We start from the raw sequence: 19,072 nt of genomic DNA, 5'->3' as shown, positions 1-19,072 counted from the left end.
TTATCAGCTTCAGCTTCATACTTTGCTTGCAGTTCTTTCTTCTCTTGTTTTAAGCTCTCTGATTTTTCTTTTAAGGTTGTTTGACTTTGGAGAAGCTCCTCGTATAATCTAGCATTTTCAGCTTGAATTTCTGCAAGCGGACCCTCTGTTGCTTGGAGCAGGAAGTCCTTCTTCTCTAGAGAAGCTTCGCAATCCTTAATTTTGCTCTCCAAGCCCTCCATTATGATTTCATTTTTCTTGTCCTCGAGGTCTTGTTGCATCCTCAATGCTTTTCTTAGTAGCATACTCTATGGAAATAAGTGTGGCAGAACCTTCCAAGTTATTGGGCCCACATGCACCTGCCCTAGTCTTAAGGACCTCAGACGGCTATGCATGTGCACCGGATAACTTAACAGGATCCGTCCGAGTGTCCCAAGGACCCCGGATAAACCACTCACAACCAGGATCACAAGATTAACTAATCACAAATCACACACCAATATTTTTGCAGCGGAATTTCTTTATTACAAAAGTTACAAGTTACAACAAATTTATAATATGTTTATCGGAGTGATTACAAAAGTGATTCAAAGAAATAAACTTTAAAATATTATAAATTATTTATAATTTTGAAATATATGCTAGCTCAATGACAATCCTCAATAATAAGTATAGGAGAGGTACTTAGGCTTATAAGAAGGTCGAGCACACCAGCACTTAGCACCATCAACAGCAGCACAAAACTAGTACCTGCAACAACATGGGTTCGAAAACCCTGAGTACGAAGTGTACTTTCGCAAGTCTTACCCGACTAAGGAAAAATGACTCTCAAGGATATGTTGGTTAAATAGTAATCAAGGAAAAGGCTTTAGCAAGAATCAACTTAGATACTTTTGCAGAAATAGCTTACTAAAGTGAGTCCTTACTTTCAATATTTTAACGCCAGATTAAATATTAATAGACTGGTTGCATCTAGTCTAATTTCACCATCTCATCAATACAACATTATTTTTATTCATAATGTTTACATCCTAACTTAGGTTGCAGGTCAGAGATCAAGTCTCCACTCTCCGGGGATATAACGGCGATCTGAATCGATTTACTCAGATGAGGATCTCTAACCACACGACATATGTTTCTCGTAACTCTTGCATATGTCTACCATTCCCACGGATCCTCCACTGCATGAATAGGTCCGCGCCACCCAAGAGCACACCACGCCTTTTAGGCGGTCCTTTGCTAGGAGGGTACGTGCCACCCTCGCCATCTCTCCACTCCTAGTGCGCGATTATCTTTTCATGTATGGAATAGCCGGGTTCAAGCTTACCCTGTCCCATATCCAGGGCATGCGGCCAGTTAAGATAATCTTTTATCATACAGGCCTACATACGTATCCAATCCTTAATTAACCTAGGTGGAGCATCACCTGTTCCTAGCCCAAGTCTCAATTTAAGTACTTTCATCCTTAGGATTGTTTTGTGTTCCTTAGGATGAAAAGAGCATTATAGGGAACTTTCCAGTAAGATCCCACCATGCTCCCAATGAAAATATTCTTGCAGGTAGAAGCCATCCTTCCTCAGGATAACCCCTGAGCTAGGCAGTATTGCAAAAGACAACCTCTATCCACAAGATCTAAGCAGGGCTAAGCATTTTTTGTAAACAATATTTGATACTTCACCAAAAGTATCTATAAAAGGAATGGATTTCAAGGTAGCCAATGCATCAAAGGGTTTCCAAGCAACTCCTATAAACCTAATGCACATATCACTAGACTTAAAGTGTGTAAAAATTATTTAAAAACACAAGGAAGGGGTTGCATGCACCGGGGCTTGCCTGGAATAACACTAGGTTAGTGTTTGTTAGATGACGTCCACTTGGCGATCACCTTTTGGTCCGACACTTGTTCGGGTCATCCATCCTTAAGTTCATTCATCAGCATCGCCTTGCGAAGAAGCCCACACTTAACAACATCTTTTGGTTGACTCAGCTCGTCTTCCGCATCACGTGATCAACTAGCGCACCAAATTGAAATGCATGATGCACATGGTTGAATATGAGCAGGAATAGCACAAGATAAATAATGCTACACAGTAGAAAACTAAACACTTAATGGAGAGGCACAAAACAACTCCCATAAGTAAACAGTAGACATCGATAAATGACTAAACACCATAATCTCGCTTTTCTAGCTCATCCGGATCTAAGTCAACATCACGAAGCAATAATTTATCACAAGATCTATGCTTTACTTAGCTAAAGCATAACACCGAAGGCTAACAATACTTAGACGCAACAACCATGGATACCTATAACTTAAGGTGATGAATATAAATACTTTAACTAGATTTTAGAACTACTAATCTAGATTATCAGGCATAGCACATCAACTAAATCAAACACCAAATAGGTTTATACAACCCAACACATCGATCATGTTCTCTAACTTACTCGAACCTAATCCGAATATTAAAAAACATTAAACAAGGCATAAGTTCTATAGTTTTTAACTAGAGTATACTACCAAAATTTTACTTAATTAAATTCACCACTATCAACTCCTAAGAGTAACATATGGATAGGTAAACTAACACACTTAACACAATTAGCCTAGACAGAACTTATCGACTAATTAATTAAATGCTAAACTTATCCCTCGCTGTATAAATTATACCACATCGCTCACAAAGAACTATTTTAATTTTATTTCGCACCACTCATATTTATTCAATCTATCTAACAATTCGGCTAACAAAAATGCGCGCTAATATTAAATTCAGCTCAAATCCACTACATCGATTAATGAATACTACTTCGGGCTTTTCGTCGATCACAAGTTAAATATCGCACTAATACTAAATTCACTCGAAACTACGACATCGATAGTGGGTTGTAGTTCGAGTCTTTCCTCGAACCAATAGAATCGGCTACTCGGTAAGAACACATCAGCAAACATCTAATATTGTCACCATGCATCCTAACCACGACAAGGAAATTATCGCAACTAGTATACTAAACCATTCCATGCTTCGATATATTATGCAGGAGTAGCAAGTCACTCACCATAACTGAATCTGGCTCGATAATCACAAGAACAACGAAGTCGGCGAGGGTTTCGTAACTCAGTCATTTTATCGAGCACCTGGTGAGCACCACGATGAACCTCGCTTTCTTCATCTAATTCCATTCTTCCACATCGAGCGCTTGCGACCACCACACAATATCAACAGCTAGTAATTCAACTTAAAATTCACAAAAAAAATAATGACGCTCACCGGTGTCAGTGAGTCAGTCATCAGGCCTGATGGCGAGGAGTAGTGGCTGCTATGCAGTGTGGCGGAGCTTCGTAGCCTGCTGCAGCAACAGAGAAGGACACGGATATTGAAGTAGGAGCATCGGGTGCGTAAGCTTGGCGAGCGGCGATCGACGGAACTAGGAAGCGAGGGCGCGTGCGCCGGGGAAGGCTGGAGAGGGAGCTCGCGCGCTAGGGAACCTTGACGGCGAGGTGAGGCAAAACTCAACGGCATGCCGAAGCGTTGTCGAGCAGGAACGACGAGGTCCAGGCGAGATCCACGGCTAGCTGTAGACGATAACGAGCTGAGTCGGCGGCCACCAGAAGCGAAGCTCAGCGCGACGTTGGGCTCGTCCATGGCTGATGACCAGCGACCATGCAGAGGCGTTGTGCGCCAAGGCTGCCGGCGCTTGCAGAGCTCGCCATGTAGGGCAGAGTTGAGGCTACGTCCGGCAAATGGAGACGCGGCTCTAGCGTCCAGCACACTGCCGAGGCCGAGCATGTCTTGTGGAGGAAGCCGAGTACTACTCTGCTTCATGGAAGCACAACGTCCAAATACGTGGAGCAAGAATTCCTACTGCATGCACAAGATAAGAACGTCATGTTTCAGCGGCAAGGACAGGAGACGCGTGGAAATATATGTGTACGCAGGAGAAGTCCAAGAGAGTTTGATGGCATGGAAAAAGAAATGGTTGGGCGGTGGAATGTTTATCTTCTATATTTGTTTTACTTAATTAATATTTAATTTCATCTATGATTTATATTTTTGTGCAAGTAGCTGGGTTCTAAATATTGAGTCTAAACAAATCGCATTATTTTAAGGTTAAAACTGAGAGAGGTATAAATGGACCAAATCAATGACATCAGCTTTGATATCTTAAGCGATATTTAATTTAATCGAGCCTAGACGAATTTCGCCGCCATAATTCATTCGACTAGAAAACAAAGTGATTAATAATTTTACACCTTGTTTTTCTTGGATATTCAACGTGATCGAATTATAAAAAGAATCAAACTCTTTCTGAAAACATATTCGTTTAATAAACATCTTCGAACAGCATGGACTCAACATCTTGAGAGATTTTAAGGTCCAAAAATTCTCTAAACTGTTTGGACAGCTTAGATAAACAGAGACAGATATGATATCAAAATCGTGAATGACAAAGATGATTAAAATTTAGTGTCCATTTTATTCACCGCTATCACGTGTTAAAGTCCGCACTCGTGGCCGGTCGAGGAGAGGATAAACACCTGAGGTGTTACAACTCTCCCCCTTAAAAGAATCTCGTCCCAAGATTCGGAAGGAAAGACTTCTAAGAGTAGAGAAGCATGTAACTCCTGTCCATATCAGCGATAATATAAGGCAGTTCCAAGCAAAGGCGAGTGTCTCAGGATGTTGTTTCTCTAGTGGATATAGCATGTACCACTTTAAGATGTCCATCAATAGAGACGATGCCTGCCAGAAGAACACATAAGGTTCCATGTGTGCAGTTTGCTTTTTCTGATAATAATGTATTATCTGAGTCTGTTGAGCGAGCGGTATATATGTGACTTTAGAACTAGATGCAGCCTCTTGGGTAAAACACACAAAAAGAGGTTTACCAACAAGTGGTCACGGTAAGTTCATAGAACATGAGACGGGTGTGGATGTCGAATACTATCGCGGTTAACATGTAGCTAACCAGAGATTTCAAGTCCACGAAAGATGATAGAGATTCGAGAAAATATCAATGAAAAGATCCATTGATGTTGACTCCGCGATCAACTCATTTCATCTAGCGCTAACCTGACTCCGCCTAATCACACATGTTGGAAAAGCACACATGAGGCGATCAAGGCATGACTAGAGCGATGATTAGGTGTTTATCAGTTGACTTAACTTGATTTTTGTAAGTACTTTCTTAGGATGGGTTGAACCAAAGTGAGTTTAGACAACTTGACAAATTTATCTCAAAACTCAACCTTTGTTCACAAAGCAGTTACAAGTTAGTAAAACCAACTTGTTGAACTACTTTTGACATTGAGCAAGTCCTCTTATCATCCATCGATAATCCAAAGATCGAGAGTTCACCTTGTTTAACAAGTGATCATGTATTTGGGTAGAAATCCATTTGGTCAGGTTGTCCATCCGTTTCAGCATGTGAGATGAACTGACTTGGTTAGGGAATACATGGATTAAATAAGGGAGCGAATGAACAAACTCCTGCATTTCAGCAGTAGGGGGAAACATATCTCCATTTTGAGAGCTAATCAATTGTCTCTCAACACTAAAAAACTTTAAGGCTTCACCTTTACACAAAGGACGTAAAGGGAACTTGTATGTGTGAAGTCACCATCAAAGTCAAGGAAAAAGAGACCACACAAGAAAATGGTATGCCCTTTTTATCCAACAGAGATGATAGATGTTGCTTGATCACTTCGACAAACAACATAAAAATTATTTCAAGGGAAGGTCCACAGAAGATAACCATCAGGGTAGTTCCACAGTAAATCATGACCAGAGACCTTGATACCAGCATCCGACGAGCAGCACAGTCCTGTGTGCGTATTCACAGGAGGCTCTCAGTTTTGCTGCGGCACCATAAGTCATTAACCATGACACCATTACAAAACTTCACCAACAATGAATCCCACGTGGTAAGATCAATTTGTGCAGAGATAACATATTGATATAATCTCATAATGGATTATAACTACTAACCGCGATACCAGCGCGTGCCGAGCAGCACAACCATGTGTGTACATTCACAGGAGGCCCTTAGTCTTGTCGCGACACCATCAGTTTTAGTCATAACACCATTACCAGACGTAACCAATAAGAAATCTCACGCCACACCAATAGATTGAGCAAGGGTGATAATATATGAAGAGAATCTACCTATCAAAACGGTTACAAGTAGAGAGTCAAATAGATCATGGCCCGATAAAACGAACAAGGCATGGCTATAACCTAAATTGGTTGGTGAGTGAGTACGATGGGAGACTGATACTTCAGCCCAAGCATATTTCTATGTCCATCGCAGAGATCACAAGGTCAAGGATCAGTATCTATTAGATACGGAGGGAAAACAATCATAAGATTAAGTTGGTATGCCTTCGATAGATATGAGAAAACCAAAGGCATCAAACTTAAGAAAATGATTGGACATGTCTTTCCTAAGTTAGGTTGATAAAATAACGACATGATCTTCAAGAAGAGGCAAAATAGAGATATCTACTTGCACCAACCGAACAAGGGAATGGTTTTGGTTGGAAACATGACTTGATATTCTTGTTTTAAGCTCGGGTACACTTTATGTCCAACAACGAAATCATCTAAACATTTATTTGCATGGGCTTGGTCATGGAGAGATAACGAAAAATTTAAATTTGGGTCATGGTTCACTAAATAAGAACATGGCCTAGTTTTGGGTTTAGGCAAACAAGCCACAAACATTCTATCGGCACATCAAGCACAAAAGCAAACACAATTTACACTAATGGTCAAATTATGGAAAGCTAGAAGCCACCTAAACACGTGTTTCTAAGACACCACATCATTTACAAGCATCGGCTATTGGAATAAAGACAAGAGAAGCATTTTGGATGTATAGGTGACAAACATGATGCAACAATCAGGATGCATGCTCATCATATGTGTCCTCACAAGTTTTGCCAACATAATGTGGCAATAGCGTTCTATATCGGTGGCATACTTACGTCTCTCTCGGTATATTGCTAGTCGTCATCTACACATACGATTTCGAGGTTAGTGTATCTGCAGAAAATTTTCATCACAGCCCAGTTTCCCATGATGCAGTTCACACATGACAGTTTATCACAGTTTATACTCCATATATTTCTATATGGAGGCCAGCTCATCATTAAGCGTCGAGCCACTCATAGGCGCCGTTGCCACACTTTAACCATAGGGCAACTCATTATGGTAACTCACCTTCTTACCTGAGCGTAGGTACGTCGTTGCAAGTACATTACACTTCTCAGTAGTCCCATGTCTGTATACCCATACACATCCATGGGGTACTGAATCCCTGAAAATTAAATACTCCACATCGCAGCCTTCATATATACATATGTGGAACATGTATATAATGAAGCGCTTTTTATACTCTTCCCTAGACCGACGATTATTCGGTCATGCTCTCACATCTCACCTTACCTGAGTGTCGATCCATTCAAAATTGAATGGCCTCAAAAACAACATTACACATGTATGCCATATCCCTCCGGTTGTGGGTTAGTATTTTGAACTAAGCCACCTGATAGTCCTTAGTTTTAGGGCTTAATAGAGGATGTCGCTAGCATTATAGTTTTCAAAATCTGTAGTTTTTCAAAACCAAACAATGTGTTCAGTTGAAAATAGGTTTTCAAAACCAAAACTTTGTTTTGAAAATACGTATGTGACCGTATATACATAATCTCGCTCTGATACCAGCTATGGCAGAACCTCCTAAGTTATTGGTCCAACATGCACCTGCCCTTGTCTCAAGGACCTCAGAAGGCTATGCATGTGCATCGGATAACTTAACAGGATCCGTCCGAGTGTCCCAAGGACCCCGGATAAACCACTCACAACCAGGATCACAAGATTAAGTAATCACAAATCACACACCAACATTTTTGCAGCGGAATTTCTTTATTACAAAAGTTACAGGTTACAAAAAATTTACATTATGTGTATCAGAGTGATTACAAAAGTGATTCAAAGAAATAAACTTTAAAATGTTATAAATTATTTATAATTTTGAAATATATGCTAGCTCAATGACAATCCTCAATAAGAAGTATAGGAGAGGTACTTAGGCTTATAAGAAGGCTAAGCCCATCGGCACTTAGCACCATCAACAGCAGCACAAAACTAGTACCTGCAACAACATGGGTTTGAAAACCCTGAGTACGAAGTGTGCTTTCGCAAGTCTTACCCGACTAAGGAAAAATGACCCTCAAGGATATGCTGGTTAAATAGGAATCAAGGAAAAGGCTTTAGCAAGAATCAACTTAGATACTTTTGCAGAAATAGCTTACTAAAGTGAGTCCTTACTTTCAATATTTTAACGCCAGATTAAATATTAATAGACTCTTGTTGAATCTAGTCTAATTTCACCATCTCATCAATACAACATCATTTTTATTCATAATGTTTACATCCTGACTTAGGTTGCAGGTCAGAGATCAAGTCTCCACTCTCCGGGGATATAACGATGATCCTAATCGATTTACTCAGCTGAGGATCTCTAACCACACGACATATGTTTCTCGTAACTCTTGCATATGTCTACCATTCCCACAGTGTCACACCCGGGTTTAAGGGACAAAGCCTGGTGCATCTCATACATGCGCCAAAGAAGACAACATATATAATAACATAGTGTATAGAGATAAATGTCACAATATAATCAGATTATTTATTACATAGCAGAAGTCTTACAAAATAAAAGATAAATATAACAGGATCTAAAATCTATCATTGGTGCCAGAAAGTCAACTGGGAGACGCCACCTAGATCGAATCGAACTCCTCGTTGTGTGGCTCCTCTTGAACCACATGTTCTTCTCCTGTGGGGGTGTGAGACAGCAAGGGTGAGCTCACACATGTTCATCGCTCAACAAGTTGTGGGGAATAATGTGGCATGAACTCACCATAGGTGGGAGTTCATGTGATGTGTAAGGCTGATCAACAATAGGGGTTTAAGTTGAGCATTGCTTTTAATAAGTTGGTCAAATTTTATTAGCAGTTACTAAATGTAAGTAAATACCAAACCATAATAAATAATAATAGAACAAAATTAATAATAATCCCATGCAATGCAAATGACAAATTGAATTTAGTTCCATAATTTAATCATGCGAGAGTCCTGAGCTGCTCATGACCGTGAGCTCGGCTAGTATACTAGTTTTACACTCTGCAGAGGTTGTACCCTGTACCCACAAGTCGTGTATCCCATGTCGCCAGGGTTTGCAAAGACCTTAGACACTACCGAGGTGAATGGCTAGGGATCCACTACGAGGCCTTTACAAAGTTCCACTAGCTTCCGAAAACCCGCTACAGTTTATGGGAAGAGCACTTGCAAGAATCCCTCGTCTGACCACCATTGCAGCAAAATCAACCCGAGAACCTCCCTGCATGCAACTCCCCTACTGCCCTTGCCCCTTTCGGGTAAGGTAGTCTTCCACTAGCTTTCCTAGTTAGTTGGCCAAGGGCGTCCCATTAAACCCTTGTGGTGGCACGTGTTTCTCAAGTTAAGCTCCATGTTCCAATTAAAAATTTAATGATCTTGACATGAACATAAATAACATAACAGAATAATTGGAACATGGATATAATGAAATATTAATCCCAAAACCATATAAAGCAATATCAAAAACTACTCAAGTGATTCAGGGGTAAACAAGGTTAAATGATAAACAGACTAGGGTGACCTATTGGGTCCCATCAAAATTAAACCTATGCATTGAATAATGATAATAAGGAATATTATTAGGTAACAAAAGTGGATCAAGGGCACAACTTGCCTGGCACTTGAGATTCCAGTTACCAAGGTGATTCTTCAGATCCTCGTGACCTCACTGCTAGTCGTAGCAATACAAACAAACATGGTATAGACAAAATTAACATCACACCAAACATAAGTGTCGGCGTTTCGAGACCGGGGGGTCCCCGAGCCGACGAGTGAGTGTGTCGCGTGCCCCAGCCCAGATGGGTCGAGCGCGTGGGCGAGCGCGAAGGGGGGAGAAGCGAGGTGGCCGGAGACGGGCGTGAGAGAGGTGGAGATCCTGCGGCCTTCGTGTTCGTCCCTCGCCCAGGTCGGGTGCGCTTGCAGTAGGGGGTTACAAGCGTCCACGCGGGTGAGGGAAGCGAGCGGCCCCAGGAGAGCGCCTGTCCCGTCCTCGTCCCCGCGTGGCCAACCTTCTCTAAGAAGGCCCTGGTCCTTCCTTTTATAGGCGTAAGGAGAGGATCCAGGTGTACAATGGGGGTGTAGCAGAGTGCTACGTGTCTAGCGGAGGGAGAGCTAGCGCCCTAAGTACATGCCAATGTGGCAGCCGGAGAGATCTTGGTACCCTGCTAGCGTGATGTCGTGGCTGTCGGAGGAGCAACGGAGCCTGGCGGAGGGACAGCTGTCGGAGCGGTCGAGTCCTTGCTGACGTCTCCCTGCTTCCGTAAGAGAGCTGAGAGCCGCCGTCGTCACGGAGCTTGTGGGGCGCCACCATTGCCCATCTGGCGGAGCTAGCCAGATGGGACACCGGTCTTGTTCTCCGTGACCCGAGTCGGCTCGGGGTAGGATGATGATGGCGCTTCCCGTTGACGTGGCGGGCCTGTGCCCTAGGTCGGGCGACGTGGGGGTTCCTCCAAAGCCGAGGTCGAGTCTGTCTTCCGTGGCCGAGGCCGAGCCCGAGCCCCCGGGTCGGGCGAGGCGGAGATCGTTCGGCAGAGGCCAGGGCGGAGTCCGAGCCCTGGGGTCGGGCGAAGCGGAGTTTCGTCGTCTTCTAGGGCTGAGCCCGAGTCCGAGCCCTGGGGTCGGGCGGAGCGGAGTTCGCCGTCTTCCGGGGCTGAGCCCGAGTCCGAGCCCTGGGGTCGGGCGGAGCGGAGTTCGCCGTCTTCCGGGTCTTAGCCCGAGTCCGAGCCCTGGGGTCGGGCGGAGCGGAGTTCGCCGTCTTCTGGGTCTTAGCCCGAGTCTGAGCCCTGGGGTCGGGCGGAGCGGAGTTCGCCGTCTTCCGGGTCTTAGCCCGAGTCCGAGCCCTGGGGTCGGGCGGAGCGGAGTTCGCCGTCTTCCGGGTCTTAGCCTGAGTCCGAGCCCTGGGGTCGGGCGGAGCGGAGTTCGCCATCTTCCGGGTCTTAGCACGAGTCCGAGCCCTGGGTCGGGCGGAGCGGAGTTTCCTATGGCGCCTTTGGCAAGGCCTGACTGCCTGTCAGACTCACTCTGTCGAGTGGCACTGCAGTCGGAGTGGCGCAGGCGGCGCTGTCCTTCTGTCAGACCGGTCAGCGGAGCGGCGGAGTGACGACGGTCACTTCGGCTCTGCCGGGGGGCGCGCGTCAGGATAAAGGTGTCAGGCCACCTTTGCGTTAAATGCTCCTGCAACTCGGTCAGTCGGTGCGGCGATTTTAGTCAGGGTTGCTTCTTAGCGAAGCCAAGGCCTCGGGCGAGCCGGAGATGTGTCCGCCGTTAAAGGGGGGCCTCGGGCGAGACGGAAGTCCCTCGAGGTCGGCTGCCCTTGTCCGAGGCTAGGCTCGGGCGAAGCGTGATCGAGTCACTCGTATGGACTGATCCCTGACTTAATCGCACCCATCATGCCTTTGCAGCTTTATGCTGATGGGGGTTACCAGCTGAGAATTAGGCGCCTTGAGGGTACCCCTAATTATGGTCCCCGGCAGTAGCCCCTGAGCCTCGAAGGGAGTGTTAGCACTCGCTTGGAGGCTTTCGTCACACTTTTTTGCAAGGGGACCAGCCTTTCTCGGTTGCATTTGTTCCGGTGGGTGCGCGCGAGCACACCCGCCGGGTGTAGCCCCTGAGGCCTCGGAGGAGTGGTTTCACTCCTTCGAGGTCTTAATGCCTTGCATAATGCTTCGGCTGGTCTGGTTGTTCCCTCATGCGAACTGGTCGTAGCCCGGGTGCACGGTCGGGGCCCAAGCTCTCGGGCTGGTATGTTGACGCTGTCAACGGTTTGGCCGGAGCCGGGTTTGCGAGAGCAGCCCCCGAGCCTCCGCACAGGGCGAGAGGACGATCAGGGACAGACTCGGCTTTTTTACATACGCCCCTGCGTCGCCTTTTCGCAAGGAGGAGGGGGGGAGAGCGCCATGTTACCCTCGATGGGCACCGAACATGGTGTCTCTGGTGAGCTGCAAGCGGGTGATCCGAGTGGATGTCCGTGCCCCGTTCGTTGGGGGTCGGCTAGGGGCCCAGAGGCACGCCCAAAAGTACCTGCGGGTGATCTGCCGGACCCGGTCCCCTGGCGACGGGGTCCGAGGGCTCGATGCCTCCCTCCGATGGGATTCCGTTACAAGATCGTTCCCGCTGGTCTCGGAAATGTCCTAGGGTACCTCGAAAGCGCAGCCCGAGCCTTGGTTATGTATCGAACGTACCCCTGGTCATCCCTCGCTCGGCGTCTGAGGCGACTGTGAACCCTTCGGGGGCTAGCCTTCGAACCCCTGATCAGTAAGGGGCGCGGAGCCCGAGTAGCCTGAGGCGGCCATGGAGCCCTTCGGGGGGCTGGCCTTCGAACCCCTGACCAGTAGTGGGTGTCGGGCCCACGTGATCTGAGGCGACTGTTGAACCCTTCGGAGGGCCAGCCTTCGAACCTCTGATCAGTAGGGGGGGCTCGGAGCCTGGTTCCTTCACAGAGAAGGATCCTTTTCGGGGTATCCCCCTTTCCCGGTCCCTGTTGCAAGAGATAGAGAAAGAGGAAAAAGGAAAAGGATACGAAATCGAACGACGTGGCGTACCTTTTTTGGCGCAGTTATTAGGGCGAAGGCGAAGCGTCGCCCGCTTCTCCTACCAGAGGCGCCGCGTGTCCCGCCGCGGAGTTAATGCGACGGGGCGAGTGGTTGGCGGGGCGGCCGTTGCGCGTGCGCGAGCCGTTCGAGGAGCGGGTCACGGGCGCACCGTCTTCACGTCGTGGGAGGAGGCTCTCTTGCTGTCCCTGGATGGGATGTGAGCCTAGCTGACGACGTGACTGCTGCTCCTGCCCGCCTGCCACCGTCATTACTGCCGGCCCACTTTCGGCCGCATTGACCGTCGCGCCAGGCTGGCGCTGCTGGGTCGCGCGCTGGGTCGCCTCGAGTCGCGGCACAGGTTCCGCAACCGAAGAGGCGCGACGGTGGCACAAGTGGCGGTGCGGTTGCTTGCATGCAGCAACTGGCGCGCTGGTTGCGTGACGCGTGGGCCTGGGCCTCCAGGCTGGCGTGTCAGAAGTCGGAGAAGCGCGTCCACCTGGCGCGGTTGCATGCCACCTGCATGGCTGCCCGCCCCTTCCGCCCGTTGGTCTGGGCAAAAGTGGGGGGTCGCTTGTAACCGCTGGGCGGTTGTGTGCACCACGCGCGGCGGTTTGGCCTCTTCCGCTCTGAGCCGGTTTGCATGACATGCAGGACCCAGCCCCCGCGCCGCAGGGGAGGGCCTTGGTGCGTGTTGGAGAAGACTCAGCCCATGGCGTTTGGGGGCGCACGTAGGGAGAGTCGCCTTTAAAAGGAGGGCGACCCCTTTCAGAAGGCAACCATGTCTTCTTCCTCCCTTATGCGTCGTGTCTTTCCATCTTCCAAGCCCCCGGATGGGGGGTATCCGCCGTCTTTCCGTCTCCTCGTTGGAGGAACACAACTCCGTGGGAGTTGGTACCTTTCAGCCATCGTTCGGCTTCAAGGATTTTCATCATGCAGCCCGGCCGCACCCCTCCACCGGCGGTCACCCAAGATGGTGACCTCCGGCTTGATGGTGGGGGAAAGCGAGCCGGGCTGCGGCCGCTGCCCCTCCCTCAGCCTCAAGGATTTTTATCACCAAGGCTGGGGACGGGAGTGTGCCGAGTTGGAGTTGGCCCCTGCGTGGGCGGTGGCCCGCTCCTTCACCCAGTGATGGGGGGAGGAGCGGTTGTTGTCCGTGGCGCTGGCAGCTGCAGCGTGCCCGGCTTTCGGACGCGAGTGGCTTCGGAGCCGCTTGCGGCGCCGGCGTCCGCCACGGCAGCTGGAAGAGGTTCTTCCGCCGGCGTGATAGCCAGGGCCGGCCACGGGCTGACCTCCAACTCTACGGCCTTCTGCCCGTCCTTGCCTTACGAGTTTCGGCATGGGCGGGGGCCTCCTGGCAGCAGCACCCGCCCTGAGGTCAGTGCTGCCGCTGTTCGACCCCCCGAAGCAGAAGTCGTCGTCGTCGCCGCTGCTGGAGCAGGTGACGGCGCGCCGTTCGTCGGCCTTCCGTTGCTCCGCAGGCCTTCCCCCTCGGAGTGGGGTTGTTCGTACCTGCGGAGGGGGAACCGGAGTTCCGTTTGTAATGGCACTTCGAATGCCAGTGTTTTTGTTCATTGTGGCTGTCGAGGCCTGAACATGTATGTAATTTCGGCACGGAGCCATGTGTTTTCCTCATTTTCGAGCACTAAGTCTCGCCTGTTGATTATCTGAACCGCTTCACCAAGCATGAGTCGCCCCGTGTCAAGGTGACGAGTGAGGTATCCGTATCCCGGAGGCGTAGGAATCCCTCGGCTCGATCGACCTTGTTGTCTGAGGCTCCTCTAGCTTAGTTAAAGGGACCCCTTGGCCGCTCTTCGATGAGCCGAGGCCAGGGGTAGCGATATCAGTACGAACAGAGGCGGAGTTGGCTCGAAAACGGGAACCTGGTTGGCCGGAGCCTAGCCGGGTTGCCCGTCTGCGGGGCTGACGCCGGAGTCGATCAGCCGAGGCCTCGGGTCGGGCTGGCGCCCTTGGAAGATGGTTGGCCGAGGCCCCAGGGGTAACCGGCCGAGCCGCCTGCTCAGGCCGGATTCCCGGAGAAGTCCCTGGACCGCGTCGTCGTCCGAGGCCTGGTCGGACCTCGCTAAAGGCGTCGTCGATGCCGAGGGTGCTACAGCCCCCTTCAGCGTGAAGACCCGAGCCTGCAGGATCAGATTGTCTTGTAGCGTGTGCCTTCTGCGGCCGCCGGGGCCAGAAAACACACCCTCGCTGTGTTGTAAAGCCGCGTCTCCTTTCCTCTTATTTCGAGCATCTGGACTTTCCGTCGGTAACAGGGATGTTTGCATGGGCGCGAGTTGCTTCTCGCGGAAGGTGACGAGTGAGGTATCCGTATCCCAGAGGCGTGGGAGTCCCTCGGCTCGGTCGGCCTTGCCGCTTACGCGTACTTTCGCCCGTCCATGAGGCCCTGTCACCGATTCAGTCGAGAAGGCTTGAAGGACCGCCTCAGCAGAAGAGCTTCCGAACGTGAAGACTTGTTCGATCCGCGGAATCACTTTATCCGAACGCGAGTTACTTATCGCAGAAGGTGATGAGTGAGGTATCCGTATCCCGGAGGCGTAGGAGTCCCTCGGCTTGGTCAGCCTTGGCTGCTTACGTGTACTCCGTCGTTTCCAGGATCCGCTTTTCGAAGTAGTCAAAAAGCACGAAAGAAATTCTGCTAAAAAGATATCCTTTTTCGAGGAAAATTTCGACGCAGAGGGGGTCTCCCCCCTTTTAGCCCCCGAGGGAGGGTCGGGCTTTGCCGAGGCGAGGCCGACCCTTCCTTGATGACTAAACTTTGCGTGGGTGCGAGGTATATGAACAACTTGAAAATATCTTAAGGGTAGAAGCGACGTAGCTGTTTGATGTTCCAAGCGTTGCCGTAGATCTCGCCTTGATTGTTGGCCAGCTTGTATGTTCCGGGCTTCAGAACTTTGGCGATGACGAACGGCCCCTCCCAGGGGGGCGTGAGTTTGTGCCTCCCTCGGGCGTCTTGCCGCAGCCGAAGCACCAGGTCGCCCACCTGGAGGTCTCGGGGCCGGACCCCTCGGGCGTGGTAGCGTCGCAGGGACTGCTGGTACCGCGCCGAGTGTAGTAAGGCCTTGTCCCGAGCCTCTTCCAGCTGGTCCAGCGATTCTTCTCGGCTAGCTTGGTTGCTTTGATCGGTGTAGGCCCTCGTCCTCGGGGAGCCGTATTCCAGGTCAGTGGGCAAGATGGCCTCGGCCCCGTAGACCAGAAAGAACGGCGTGAAACCCGTGGCACGGCTCGGCGTCGTCCTTAGGCTCCAGACCACCGAGGGGAGTTCCTTCATCCATCGCTTGCCGAACTTGTTGAGGCCGTTGTAAATCCGAGGCTGAGCCCCTGCAGAATCATGCCGTTGGCACGCTCTACTTGCCCATTCGACATGGGATGAGCCACGGCGGCCCAGTCCACCCGGATGTGGTGATCCTCACAAAAATCCAAGAATTTTTTGCCGGTGAACTGGGTACCGTTGTCGGTGATGATGGAGTTTGGGACCCCAAAGCGATGGATGATGTTGGTGAAGAACGCCACCGCCTGCTCGGACCTGATGCTGTTCAGGGGTCGGACCTCAATCCACTTGGAGAATTTGTCGATGGCGACCAGCAGGTGCGTGTAGCCCCCGGGCGCCTTCTGCAAGGGACCGACGAGGTCCAGGCCCCATACAGCGAAGGGCCAGGTGATGGGTATCGTCTGCCGAGCCTGAGCGGGCAGGTGGGTCTGCTTCGCATAGAATTGGCACCCTTCGCAGGTGCGGACAATTCTAGTGGCGTCAGCCACCGCCGTTGGCCAGTAGAAGCCTTGCCGGAAGGCATTCCCGACAAGGGCTCGAGGCGCTGCATGATGGCCGCAAGCCCCCGAGTGTATTTCTTGCAGGAGTTCCTGGCCTTCAGCGATGGAGATGCATCGCTGGAGGATGCCCGAGGGGCTTCGGTGGTAGAGCTCCTCCTCATCACCCAGCAAGACGAACGACTTGGCGCGTCGAGCTACCCGCCTAGCCTCGGCTTGGTCGAGGGGTAGCTCTCCCTGGCGGAGATATCGCAGGTACGGGGCCTGCCAATTTCGATCAGGCGTGGCCCCGCTCTGCTCCTCCTCGACGTTCAGTGCCTCGGCTTCGGGGGCCGAGGGTACCTCGGGCTGATCCGAGGGCGCCTCGGGCTGAGCCGAGGGTGCCTCGGGCTCGGGCGCGTCGTCGATCTTGACGGAGGGTTGATGCAGATCCCGGGAGAAGACGTCCGGGGGGACCGTCGTTCGCCCCGAGGCTATTTTAGCCAGCTCGTCCGCAGTCTCGTTGTAGCGCCGAGCGATGTGGTTGAGCTCGAGCCCGAAGAACTTGTCTTCCAGGCGCCGAACCTCATCGCAGTAGGCCTCCATCTTCGGGTCACGGCAGTGGGAGTTCTTCATGACTTGGTCGATGACGAGCTGCGAATCACCGGGGGCATCGAGGCGTCTGACCCCTAGCTCGATGGCGATCTGCAACCCGTTGACCAGAGCTTCGTACTCGGCCACATTGTTGGACGCCGGGAAATGGAGGCGTAGCACGTAGCGCAGGTGCTTTCCGAGGGGCGAGATGAAGAGCAGGCCCGCGCCGGCTCCTGTCTTCATCAGCGACCCGTCGAAAAACATGGTCCAGAGCTCCGGTTGGATCGGAGCCGTCGGCAGCTGGTGTCGACCCATTCGGCCACGAAGTCCGCCAACACCTGGGACTTGATGGCCTTCCGAGGGGCGAACGAGATTGTTTCGCCCATGATTTCCACCGCCCACTTTACGATCCTGCCCGAGGCCTCTCGGCACTGGATGATCTCCCCCAGGGGGAAGGATGACACCACAGTTACCGGATGAGACTCGAAGTAGTGTCGTAACTTCCGCCTCGTCAGGATCACAGCATACAGCAGCTTCTGAACTTGTGGGTAGCGGATCTTGGTCTCGGACAGCACCTCGCTGACGAAGTAGACTGGCCTCTGAACGGGCAGTGCATGCCCTTCCTCTTGCCTCTCGACCACAATCGCGGCGCTAACCACCTGAGTGGTGGCGGCGACGTAGACCAAGAGGGCTTCTCCATCAGCTGGGGGCACCAAGACAGGCGCCTTTGTAAGGAGCGCCTTCAGGTTCCCGAGGGCTTCCTCGGCCTCAGGGGTCCAAGCGAAACACTCGGTCTTCCTTAAGAGGCGGTACAGAGGCAGACCTCTTTCGCCGAGGCGTGAGATGAAGCGGCTCAGGGCCGCGAGGCATCCCATGACCCTCTGTACGCCTTTTAAGTCCTTGATGGGTCCCATGCTGGTGATGGCTGCGATCTTCTCCGGGTTGGCTTCGATGCCTCGCTCGGAGACGATGAACCCCAGGAGCATGCCCCGGGGCACCCCGAAGACACACTTCTCAGGATTGAGCTTGACTCCTTTCGCCTTGAGACATCGGAATGTCACTTCAAGGTCGGAGAGGAGGTCGGAAGCCTTCCTTGTCTTGACTACGATGTCATCGACGTAGGCCTCGACTGTGCGACCGATGTGTTCGCCGAACACATGGTTCATGCACCGCTGGTACGTCGCGCCCGCATTCCTCAAACCGAACGGCATGGTGACATAGCAGTACATGCCGAACGGCGTGATGAAAGAAGTCGCGAGTTGGTCGGACTCTTTCATCCGGATCTGGTGATACCCTGAGTAGGCATCGAGGAAGGACAGGGTTTCGCACCCAGCAGTGGAATCCACGATTTGATCAATGCGAGGCAGAGGGTAGGGAACCTTCGGACATGCTTTGTTGAGACTAGTGTAGTCTACACACATCCGCCATTTCCCCCCTTTCTTCCTCACAAGCACAGGGTTGGCAAGCCATTCGGGATGGAATACCTCTTTGATGAACCCTGCTGCCATTAGCTTGTGGATCTCCTCGCCTATCACTCTGCGCTTCTCCTCGTCGAATCGGCGCAGAGGCTGCCTGACGGGTCGGGCTCCGGCCCGAATATCCAGCGAGTGCTCGGCGACATCCCTCGGTATGCCGGGCATGTCCGAGGGACTCCACGCAAAGACGTCGGCGTTTGCGCGGAGAAAGTCGACGAGCACTACTTCCTATTTGGGGTCGAGCCCGGAACCAATCCGGATCTGCTTGGAGGTGTCGCCACCGGGGCTGAGAGGGACGGCCTTAACCGTCTCCGCTGGCTCGAAGTTGCCGGCATGATGCTTCACGTCTGGCACCTCTTTGGAGAGGTTCTCCAGGTCGGCGATGAGGGCCTCGGACTCGGCGAGGGCCTCGGCGTACTCCATGCACTCCACGTCGCATTCGAACGCGTGTTTGTACGTGGGACCGACGGTGAAGACCCCGTTGGGGCCCGGCATCTTGAGCTTCAGGTAGGTGTAGTTGGGGACGGCCATGAACTTCGCGTAG

General features: G+C 50.8%; 1 long non-coding RNA gene across 1 annotated transcript; it reads right to left on the bottom strand.

The window, feature by feature from the left end:
* Positions 1-1,775: 1,775 nt before the first annotated feature.
* LOC109945561 (uncharacterized) lies at positions 1,776-3,801 on the bottom strand. The gene is made up of 3 exons (XR_002268791.1): positions 3,252-3,801; positions 3,040-3,179; positions 1,776-1,991 (listed from the first exon to the last, which is right to left on the bottom strand). It is a non-coding gene; the product is annotated as an uncharacterized lncRNA (long non-coding RNA).
* Between the last annotated feature and the right edge of the window lie 15,271 nt (positions 3,802-19,072).

This window comes from Zea mays, chromosome 4, assembly GCF_902167145.1.
Source record: "Zea mays cultivar B73 chromosome 4, Zm-B73-REFERENCE-NAM-5.0, whole genome shotgun sequence".
NCBI classification, from domain to species: domain Eukaryota; kingdom Viridiplantae; phylum Streptophyta; class Magnoliopsida; order Poales; family Poaceae; genus Zea; species Zea mays.
This window is presented reverse-complemented; position numbering and strand designations above follow the sequence as displayed.